Source organism: Bison bison, unplaced genomic scaffold (genome assembly GCF_000754665.1).
Source record: "Bison bison bison isolate TAMUID 2011002044 unplaced genomic scaffold, Bison_UMD1.0 scf7180017864068, whole genome shotgun sequence".
NCBI lineage: Eukaryota > Metazoa > Chordata > Mammalia > Artiodactyla > Bovidae > Bison > Bison bison.
In genome coordinates this window covers 5,065,298-5,075,926 of record NW_011494640.1, presented here as the reverse complement: position 1 = coordinate 5,075,926, position 10,629 = coordinate 5,065,298, and the positions used below count along the sequence as shown (strand labels likewise).

General features: G+C 45.4%; 1 long non-coding RNA gene across 1 annotated transcript in view; it reads left to right on the top strand.

The window, feature by feature from the left end:
- The window catches only part of LOC104986428, an 8,333-nt gene extending 287 nt beyond the window's left edge, over positions 1-8,046 (top strand). Inside the window, exons 2-4 of the long non-coding RNA XR_825038.1 lie at positions 304-378; positions 1,295-1,524; positions 6,300-8,046. This is a non-coding gene — a long non-coding RNA (uncharacterized LOC104986428). The remainder of the gene's footprint in view (positions 1-303; positions 379-1,294; positions 1,525-6,299) is intronic.
- Positions 8,047-10,629: the final 2,583 nt, after the last annotated feature.

The window sequence follows — 10,629 nt, the reverse complement described above, 5'->3', positions numbered from 1 at the left end:
CCTGCTGCAAACTGCGGCCAGCGTCAGTTTTTCATCCGGAGCACACAGAGCAAGAGGAAAGGAGAAGCATGCTACCGGGGTCACTTTTTTAAAATTCTAATTTTAGCAGATGAAACTTCGCTTTAAATCTGCATTTTTCAGAGTGGGATGCGGGGACGTAGGAGGGATGTTCAAGTGGCAGGGGACGTGGGTAGACCTATGGCTGATTCATGTTGATGTGTGGCAGAAACCAACACAATACTGTAAAGCAATTATCCTTCAATTAAAAATAAGCAAATTTAATTTTTTTTTTCATTTTTTAAGGTTCTTTACCCCGTTCCCGGCTCCAGAACCTTCAGAACGTCTACACTGCCCCCTGGTGGCTGAATGTTGTTATTGGTCAGTTCCCTTTAGAAATGTCTTAAAACTTTTCCTCTCCTAATTCATCCTGTTGTCAGTCCTGAAAAAGTAGAACTCATTTTTTAATCCTCTAAACAAAGATCTCAAAATCAAGGTTAGAAGTGATAGTGTTTGTTTAGTTGCAAAGCCTGACTCTTTTGCCACCCCATGGGCTCCTCTGTCCATGGGGTTTCCCAGGCAAGAGTACTGGAGTGGGTTGCCATTTCTTTCTCCAGGGGATCTTCCCCACCCAGGGATGAAACCCAGGTCTCCCATGTCTCCTACTTGGCAGGTGGATTCTTTACCAGTGAGCTACCTGGGAAGCCCTAGAAGTGACATTATGAATGTCGCTCAGTTGTGTCAGACTCTTTGCGACCCCATGGACTACAGTCCATGGGATTCTCCAAGTCAGAATACTGGAGTGGGTAGCCTTTCCCTTCTCCAGGGGATCTTCCCAACCCAGGGATGAAACCCAGGTCTCCCATATTGCAGGAGGATTCTTTACCAGCTGAGCCACGAGGGAAGCCCAAGAATACTGGAGTGGGTAGCCTATCCCTTCTTCAGCAGATCTTCCTGACCCAGGGGTCTCTCTTCCCCATTCAGGGGTCTCCTGAATTGCAGGTGGATTCTTTACCAACTGAGCTATCAGGGAAGCCCAGAAGTGACATTATTTCCTTCTAAATAAAAGGGAGTGAAATAATATAAGAAATTGGTGCCTGAGATGGTTTTCCTGTTTGGCAGTTCATATGCCCATAACTGGATTCATGACCTAGACAGAGAGGTCTTAGTTCAAATTGTGAGGATCCTATGTCTTTGACTCTTTTCCACTCCCACTTCTGAGCTGTCCCTGAGAATGTCCTTGGGCCTAGAAGTCCTCGAGGACCAGACATTCCTGCCCTCCGGACTTCCCCCTTAGGCTGGGAATGCTATGAGGTGAGCTTCCCTCAGAGGACTCCCGCAGTGAACTAAGGGCTATCTGAAGCTACAGAGCAGCGACATGGTGTCTGCACATTCATCTGGACAGCCTCCACCTCAGCACGGAGCCTGTTGACTTCCACTGGCTTGCCTTACAGATTTTGAATCTGAGAATGCTTCTTAGGAGTCTCAATGGTGGCTTGCACAGAGAAGAAAGATCTGGGTATTAAGGTGAGCATAACTGCAGCTGACAGTTGTCTTTTAAGGGGAGACGAGAAGTGGGTTGCTATGGGTGGACATTGTCCTGGGGAGGGCTCATCCGTGCACTGTCGTAACTGTTGTCCAGTGCGAGTTCATGTGCAGGATGTGACCTCTGGAGGTGATGTGTGTAGAGAAGTGGCTTCACACCAGAGGTCATGTTCCAGTGGGAACTCCCTCTGTGACGTGTGTGGTTGGCAGACGGAACCAAACTCTTCGTGCATTCATGAGGAGTCCCACACAGAGAACGGGGTGGGTTTTCTCAAACTGACAGTCATAACTAAGATGGCATCATGGCTCCAGCCCCAGGAAATTGTATCCACAAAAAGCATCAGGCAGATTCAAGCAAACACTGAAGCAGGAGCAATGTGCCCAGAGATGCATGTTTCCCAGTCTCGTGACGAGGAAATCATAAGCAAAAGAACTTCACATCACAAGTCCTGAAAGTTGAAACCAAATAAAAATAAAGTCTGTTCAACAGGATGTGAACTGAGAACTTCCAGATGCACAAGCTGGATTTAGAAAAGGCAGAGGAACCAGAGATCAAATTGCCGACATTTGATGGATCATAGAAAAAGCAAGGGAATTCCAGAAAAACATCTACTTCTGCTTCATTGACTATGCTAAAGCATTTGACTGTGTGGATCACAACACACTGTGGAAAATTCTTCAAGAGATGGGAATACCAGACCACTATACCTGCCTCTGAGAAACCTGTATGCAGGGCAAGAAGCAACAATTAGAACCTTACTTGGAACAAAGTATGGGTTAAATTCAGAAAGGAGTGAGTCAATGCTGTATAGTCACCCTGCTTATTTAACTTATATGCAGAGTACATCATGAGAAATGCCAGGCGGGATGAATCATAAGCTGGAATCAAGATTGCCGGGAGCAATATCAATAACCTCAGATATGCAGATGACACCACCCTAGTAGTAGAAAGTGAAGAGAAACTAAAGAGCCTCATGATGAAGGTGAAAGAGGAGAGTGAAAAGGCTGGCTTAAAACTCAACTTTCAAAAAACTAAAATCATGGCATCCAGTCCCATCACTTCATGACAAATACATGGGGGAAAAATGGAAGCAGTGACAAACTTTATTTTCTTGGGCTCCAAAATCACTGCAGACAGTGGCTGTAGCCATGCAATTAGAAGACATTTGCTTCTTGGTAGAAAAGCTATGACAAACCTAGACAGCATATTATAAAGCAGAGACATTACTTTGCTGACAAAGGTCTGTATATTCAAAGCTATGGCTTTTCCAGTAGTCATGTGTGGATGTGAGAGTTGGACCATAAAGAAGGCTGAGCACCGAAGAAGTGATGCTTTTGAATTGTGGTGCTAGAGAAGACTCTTGAGAGTCCCTTGAGCAGTAAGGAGATCAAACTGGTCAATCCTAAAGGAAATCAGTCCTGAATATTCATTGGAAGGACTGATGCTAAAGCTCCAATACTTTGAACACCTGATCCAAAGAGCCGACTTATTGGAAAACACCCTGATGCTGGGAAAGATGGAAGGCAGGAGGAGAAAGGGCAACAGAGAATGTGAAGGTTGGATGGCATCATTGATCCAATGGACATGAGTTTGAGCAAACTCTAGGAGATAGCGAAGGACAGGAAATCCTGGAGTGCTGCAGTCCACGGGGTTGCAAAAAATCAGACATTATTGAGTGACTGAACAACAATGTGTGTATGTCTGTATGTGTGTGTGTGTGTGTGTGTGTGTGTGCACCCGAGCTTAGTCATATCTGATACTTTGAAACCCCATAAACTGTATCCAACCAGGCTCCTCTGTCCAGGGAATTTTCCAAGCAAGAATACTGAATCTGGTTGCCATTTCCTTCTCCAGGGGATCTTCTGGATCCAGGGATTAAACCCAATCTCTTACATCTCCTGTACTGGCAAGCGGACTTTTTACCACTGCACCATCTGGGAAGCCAGTATGTATGTACATAACAGTTATATGTGTATATAACTGGATCATTTAGCTGTACACCTAATGCACAATATTGTAAATTATTATATTTATAATTTTATCAGTTATAAAAATGATTATAAATATCTTCCATGATGCTGGCTAACATAAATAATTCTCCATGTAAATAATTTTTAAAGAAGCAATCTCAGTGGTTGCTAATCAATGAATAAGAGTTGTTACAGAGAACAAGGAATAAGACTATGAGGAAAATAGAACAGAGTGATTTTATAGACTGGGAGCATAGGTGGCGCAGTGGAAAAGAATCTGCCTGCCAGTGCAGGAGACTCAGGAGACACGGGTTCCATCCCTGGGTCAGGAAGATCCCCTGGCGTAAGAAATGGCAACCCACTCCAGTATTCTTGCCTGGAAAAGTCCCATGGACGAAAGATCCTGGCAGGCTAAAGTCCATGGGATCACAAAAGAGTCGGATACAACTGAATACACACAGCCCAGCACTGTAAGGAGGGAACACTTATCCTGTGACCCAAATTTTCATGTACAAAATCATCCAGACACAGTGGAGTCATCCATGGAGGGAACGGTTCTGATAACCCCTTCAGTCCCTTATTGGCACTCTGTTACAATGTCTACCATGGGGCTGTCATATGTAATACTTTTTTATCTTGCCTACAAAGTTACCATGGATGATTCACTTGTGCCTCAACTAAGGCTACATCCCCCACTGGCACACTGAACCCTATTTACCTCCTCAAGGGCATCTCTTCTGCAATCCTACCCTCCACCTACTGCATCATCAGGTTTTCCACTAGTTCTGGCTCTTTCCCAGCAGCATAGGAACACACTATTATCAGTTCAGTACAGTTCACTTCAGTCACAGGACAGTCACTCACTCTTCGTGACCCCGTGGACTGCAACACACCAGGCTTCCCTGTCCATCACCAACTCCCGGACCTTGCTCAAACTCATGTCCATCGAGTCGGTGATGCCATCCAACCATCTCATCCTCTGTCATCCCCTTCTCCTCCTGCCTTCAATCTTTCCCAGCATCAGAGTCTTTTCCAAGGAGTCAGTTCTTCCCATCAGGTGGCCCTTCCAATGAATATTCAGGACTGATTTCCTTTAGGATGGACCGGTTGGACCTCCTTGCAGTCCAAGGGACTCTCACTGTCATCTCTTCCTAACATCACCGTTTCCTGGCCCGTTAGCCCCTCCACCCACTGCTGCATTTCTGTCTTTGCCTTTACAGCAAAATGCTCCAGAGAGGTCTCTGTTCACTCTCTCCACTTCCTCTTCTCCCTTCTCTCTTGAACCAGTGTAGCAGGGCTCTAGGTCCCACCACTCACCAACATGGCTCATTGTTAGGGTCATGAGCCAACTTTTATGTTGCTGAATCCAATGGTCAACCTTCATCCTTAATCTAACTGAAACTTCTGGCACAACCTGCCACTCCCTCCTTATTACACTTGCTCTTGGCTTCAGAGACTTGACTCTCTCCTGGACTTCCTCCAGCACTGCTTTCTCCCTATCTCTTGCTGGTTTCTCCACATCTCCCTGGCCTCTAAGTGAGGACATGGCCCAGGGTTCGATTCTTGGATTTCATTCCTTTCCTAACTATTCCTCAGAGATCTCACCCAGCCTCACAGCTTTCGATACCATCTCTGAGCGGATGATTCTCAAACACATCACCTAGCCAAATGTCTCACCTGAGCTTATTTGAATATATGTGGGTATGTATGTATGCATGTGTGTGTGTAGTCACTCAGTCATGTCTGACTCTGTGAGACCTCATGGACTGTAGCCCACCAAGCTCCTCTGTCTGAGCTCCAGGAGGAGATGTTAAACAGGCAGAGGCTTCCCCGATGGCTCAAGTGGTAAAGAATCTAGCTGCCATGCAGAAAATGTGAGTTCAATCCCTGGGTCAGGAAGATCCCCTGCAGGAGGAAATGGCAACCCACTCCAGTATTCTGGCCTGGGAAATCCCATGGACAGAGGAGCCTGTCAGGGTACAGTTCGTGGCATCTCAAAGAGTCAGACACTGCTGAGTGAGCATGCCTGGAGCTAGAATGATCCTTTAAAGGGTGAGTTGGATGCTGTCACTCCCTTGCTTAAAATTCTCCAGTCCTTGCTAGTTTGCTCAGGGTAAAAGCCAAGGTCATCAAACCAGTCTGTAGCGTCCTCTCCCTGAACTTCCATGACAGTCCTGGATTCATTCTAAGATCTGCTTGTGCTGTAAGAAATTTTGCAGAATTGGAAACCAATGATCAGATACTAGTTCAAGTTCCCACAGAGCAGGTGAAGGAAATCCCCACAAAAATGCCTCTTTGTCATTAAAATTATTTTGAGCTGAAGGCAATTAAGAAAGAGCAAACACAGGAAAAGCTCTCTCTACCCTCTGCTTTTCTGCCTAAACGCATGCGTGCTAAGTTGCTTCAGTCACATCCAACTCTGTTCGACCTTATGGACTATAACCTGCCAGGCCCCTCTATCAATGGACTTCTCCAGGCAAGGATACTGGAGTTGGTTGTCATTTCCTCCTCCAGGGGATCTCCCCCATCCAGGGATCGAACCCGTGTCTCTTGGGTCTCTTGCATTGGCAGGCAGATTCTTTACCACTAGTGCCAGCTGAGAAGTCCCTTTCTGCCTAAAGATAGAATATAAATTATCCCTGGGCTGGCCACAGACTGTTAGCAGCCCCAGTGGAATCTGCAAGCAAGCTTTACTCCATCAGCTTCCTCCCATGTATTTATTTACCTTATCGCAGTTTGTCACCCTAGGAAACCTAAACCTGCTTTCCCCTCTCATTTCTCTGCAGGTTTTTTATCTTTGTTGAAGATGCTAATAAGCCAGGGTTGTAAGCCTCCACTTTGAGTTACTTTTTATGGCGGTTTCTCCCACATCCTACTCGAGTTAATAAACCAGTTTTCTCTTGTTAATCTGTCTTTTTATTAGATTCCCCCATTGCAAGCTTAAGATGAGTAGAGCTAAGATTTTGTGTCCCCTCTGAGGACCGGGAACAGGTCATTTCTTTGAGAAGTGGACTAGGACACACACATGATGGAGGGACCACAGAGGGGAGGGAAAGACAGAACAAATGGCCTGTTTTTGAAGTAGGGATATCAGTGGCTCTGTCTCTGACAGAACTCCCTGAGAAACCACGGCCCATGCCGCTGAACCAGCTCATGAAGGGAGGAGGTGGCAGCTCCACGGGCTGACTCCTGTTCTCCACTCACTGATTGCTCCCAGGGACAATAACAGCTCGGAATTTCCAAGGTTTGCTGCCTACAGCCCAGCCAGCTCCCACAGTGTCGCAGAAATCCCTCAGCTAGACAAGGGAGAGGCCAGGCACTTGGGGAGGAAGCTGTGAGATGCTGAACCGTCTTCCTCAGCCTCCATCAGGGAGGAAGAGGGACTCACAGGTTGGCTGTGAGCCCACACCAGCCTCTGATGGTTGAAGACCATGACATCAAACATCTGAAAACTTGACTTAAATGCTATTCCTGGCCCTTTCCTTTCAAATATTCCTCTTGCCCCATATTTTCTTCTCTTTCTGTTTCTGTCCTCTAGGTCTTTTATTCTGGCCTTCGTCCCTGGGTCTGACACTTGCTTTGGCACTAAGGCCCCGCGGTAGAGACCAATGTGACCAGCAGACCAGTGAAGGGGGAGCTGGTGAGGTGGTCTCAGAGAGGAGGCAGATAGACAGATGGCGGAGGGCCTGGGAGGCTGTTTTAGGACTTTGCTTGAATGTGAAATTGATGCACTGTGTTGGATGATTTTAAGTTGAAATTTTCATGTTCTGTATCATATTCACAGAAAGTAAATTTTCCTTTCATCTTCAGAACCTCTTCTATCTCTCCCTCTTACATTTCTCATTTCTTCTTTCTCTCAATTTCTTTCCTTCTGTCTCTCCCTTCCCAGGGTAGTTCACTCCATCCCAGATCCTCCCCACCTCCCTTCAACCTCAGCCTCTCTGCTCATTGAACTTTCTTCTGCTAAGTGCCCTGTAAGCCCTCTGGCTTCTCCCTTGGTCTGGATCCCTCCCAGTCATCACTGCTCTTCTCTGCTAGTATTTACCATTCAGAGGCTTTGAGCCATGCTGCTTGCCAGCTTATGCAACAGTGAGCCTTCTGAAATATGACTCTGTCTCTGACATTTTGGATCAAAGCTATCCTACCAGAAAAAAAAAAAAAAATCCAGATATAAATTCCTGATGTCAAATGCATTCAGCATCTTATGTAGTTTGCAAGTTCGGGTCACGTTGTTGGTGTGACCCTGGGATCACAACACAGGGGAAAGGCATCAGCATCTGTGAGGAGTCCAGGGGGCCATGAGTTGTCTGATGACATCACACCCAGCCTATCCCAGGCCCTGCACCAAGAAGAAGCCTGCTTCTTGCAGAAATTGCTCTAGGCAGAGGAAGGACCAGAGACTACAGTCTTTGATCCCTCCAAGTTGGGAAAATTGCACACTGAAATTAAGAAGCATTTTTCCATCTCCCAGGAAGTAAGGTCATGCTCAGTCACTACAGTCATGTCTGACTCTTTGCGACCTCATGGACTGTAGCCCACCAGCCTCCTCTGTCCATGGGATTCTCCAGGCAAGAATACTGGAGTGGGTTGCCATGCCCTTCTCCAGGGGATCTTCCAGACCCAGAGATTGAACACACGTCTCCTGTGTCTCCTACATTACAGGCAGATTCTTTACCCACTGAGCCACCTGGGAAGCCTGTAAGTAAGATCTGAACATACTTCCGGACCATGCTTGTCCTCTGGTCCGGGGAAACCTACTTTCAAGGTCACTGAGGTAGGCAGAATTTTGGCCCCTATAACTTTCACACTCTGGTGTCACAACCTCAATTATTTTGCCTTACATGACAAAAGGGAATTTGTAGATGTACTCAAGGCTATTAATCAACTGCTCTTAAAATAGTGAGATAAGCTGGATTGTCCAGGTGGACCCAATGTGACCACATTAGCCCTTGAAAACAAAAGAAGAAGTCAGAGATATTTGGAATTTAAGAAGGACTCAACACATCAACACCACTCAACATCACTGTTGGCTTTGAGGACAGAAGAAGGGCCACAAGTCAAGGGATGCAGGCAGCTTCTGGAAGTTGAGAAGCTCCTCCAGCTGATGACCAATGAGGACATGGGGACCTCAGTCTTGCAACCACAAGGAAGTGCATTCTGCCCACAACCTGAATGAACCTGGAAGCAGATTCTTCCCAGAGCCTCCCAGTAGGAACACAGCTGGCCAATACCCTAATTTCAGTCTTAAGAGACCCTCAGAAGAGGTCCCTGTTGAGCCTAGCTGAGATTTCTGACCAACAGAACTTTGAGATAAAAACATTCATTGTTTTAAGCCACTCGATGCGTGGCGGTTTGTTGCAGCAGCACTGGGAGACTAACAGGTCCCCTCTGCTTAGACCACTGTAAGCTGGAGCTATCTGCCTGACCTCTGCAGTTGTGTTCCTTCTGGAGAGGTCTTTCTTTGCCAACTGTAGATTGGGTCAACACTGCCCCCGAGCTCAACAGGAAAATCCTCTCCCATTTACTCTTGGAGACTTGACCAAGATATTCTTCTACTTCGCCCTTCCTTATAGTAATATGTGTAAGGATAATATAAACTTCCCATCAGTTCTAGATGTTATTGAGACCAGAGACATGATGTCTTAATCAGGGTTCTCCAGAGAAATAGAACAGAGGCTGTGTGTGTGTGTGTGTGAGTGTGTGCGTGTGCAGAGAGAAAGAATTTATTTCAAGGAATTACTGATGTAATTATGGAGCTGGCAAGTCCAAAATCTGCAGGGTGAGCAGGAGGCTGGGGACCCAGGGAAAAGCCAATGCTGTGGTTCAAGTTCAGAGGTCATCTTCAGGCAGAACTTCTTCCTGCTTGAGAGAGGCCAGTCTTTTGTGTTATTCGGGCCTTCAGTTGATTGGATGAGGCCCACTCACACCATAGGTCACACTGTGCAGCCATGTTGGACAAATAGCTGAGGAAAGAAGAGAAGCAAAAGCAAAGTAGAAAGGGAAAGTTACACCCAACTAAACGCAGGGTTCCAGAGAATAGCAAGGAGAGAAAAGAAGGCCTCCTTCAATGAACAATGCTAAAAAATAGAGAAAAACAACCGAATAGACTAGAGATCTCTTCAAAGAAATTGTAGATATCAAAGGAGCATTTCATCCAAAGATGGGCATCACTGATTCAATGGGCATGAACTTGGGCAAACTCCAGGAGATGGTGAGGGACGGGGAGGCCTGATGTGCTGTGGTCCGTGGGGTCACACAGAGTCGGACACGACTTGGTGACTGAACAACAACAAAATGTAGCTGTATTACCTGTTCCTTAGAATGAGATGGATCCATATGTGTGGACATGGGAATTGTGCTAAGATACATCATTAAGCAACGAAGGCAGAGTGCACAGCAGGGCTATTGCATAATCCAATTTGTGGTGTTTAAAGAATTCACGTGTATTAAGTTCTACATAACCACTGTGGAAGAACTTTTTTTACTTTACACACTTCTGCAATTCTCATTTTTAACTGCATGAATGTAAAACTTTTGTTTTTTAAAGTTTATTTTTTAATGAGAAAAACGATGTGACAGATATTAAAATGGAGTGATATTATGTGGAAAAGGTTACACAACAGGATGTATATGATAATCGTATTTCTTCATGCATCTGTAATTATTTCCAAATGTATCTATGTGCATTAAAAAAAATCTGGAAGAATTTGGCCAAAATGTTAATTATAAAAATCCCCAGTAGATACTATTTTTACATTTGTTTCTTCGAAGTTCCTATTGTTCTACAAAGGATGTTTCAAACTTAGCAGTATTGACATTTGGGGCAAGACAATTCTTTATTGTGGGGGCTGTCTTGTGTCTTATAGGATGTTTAGCAGCATTACTGGCCTCTACCCACTAGATGCCAATAGCACCCACCAGCTGGGACAAACAAAAGGTCTCCAGACATTGCTCAGTGTCCCCTGGGGAGAAAAATTATATCCCCACCGACCCACACCCCCACTGTAAATCACAGTAAACATGATTTATGTATGTAATTAAATGGTTAAATATGTATAGATTGGACAGAAACATAGATAATAGACAAATGGATAAAATGAGAGAGGAAGAGATGGA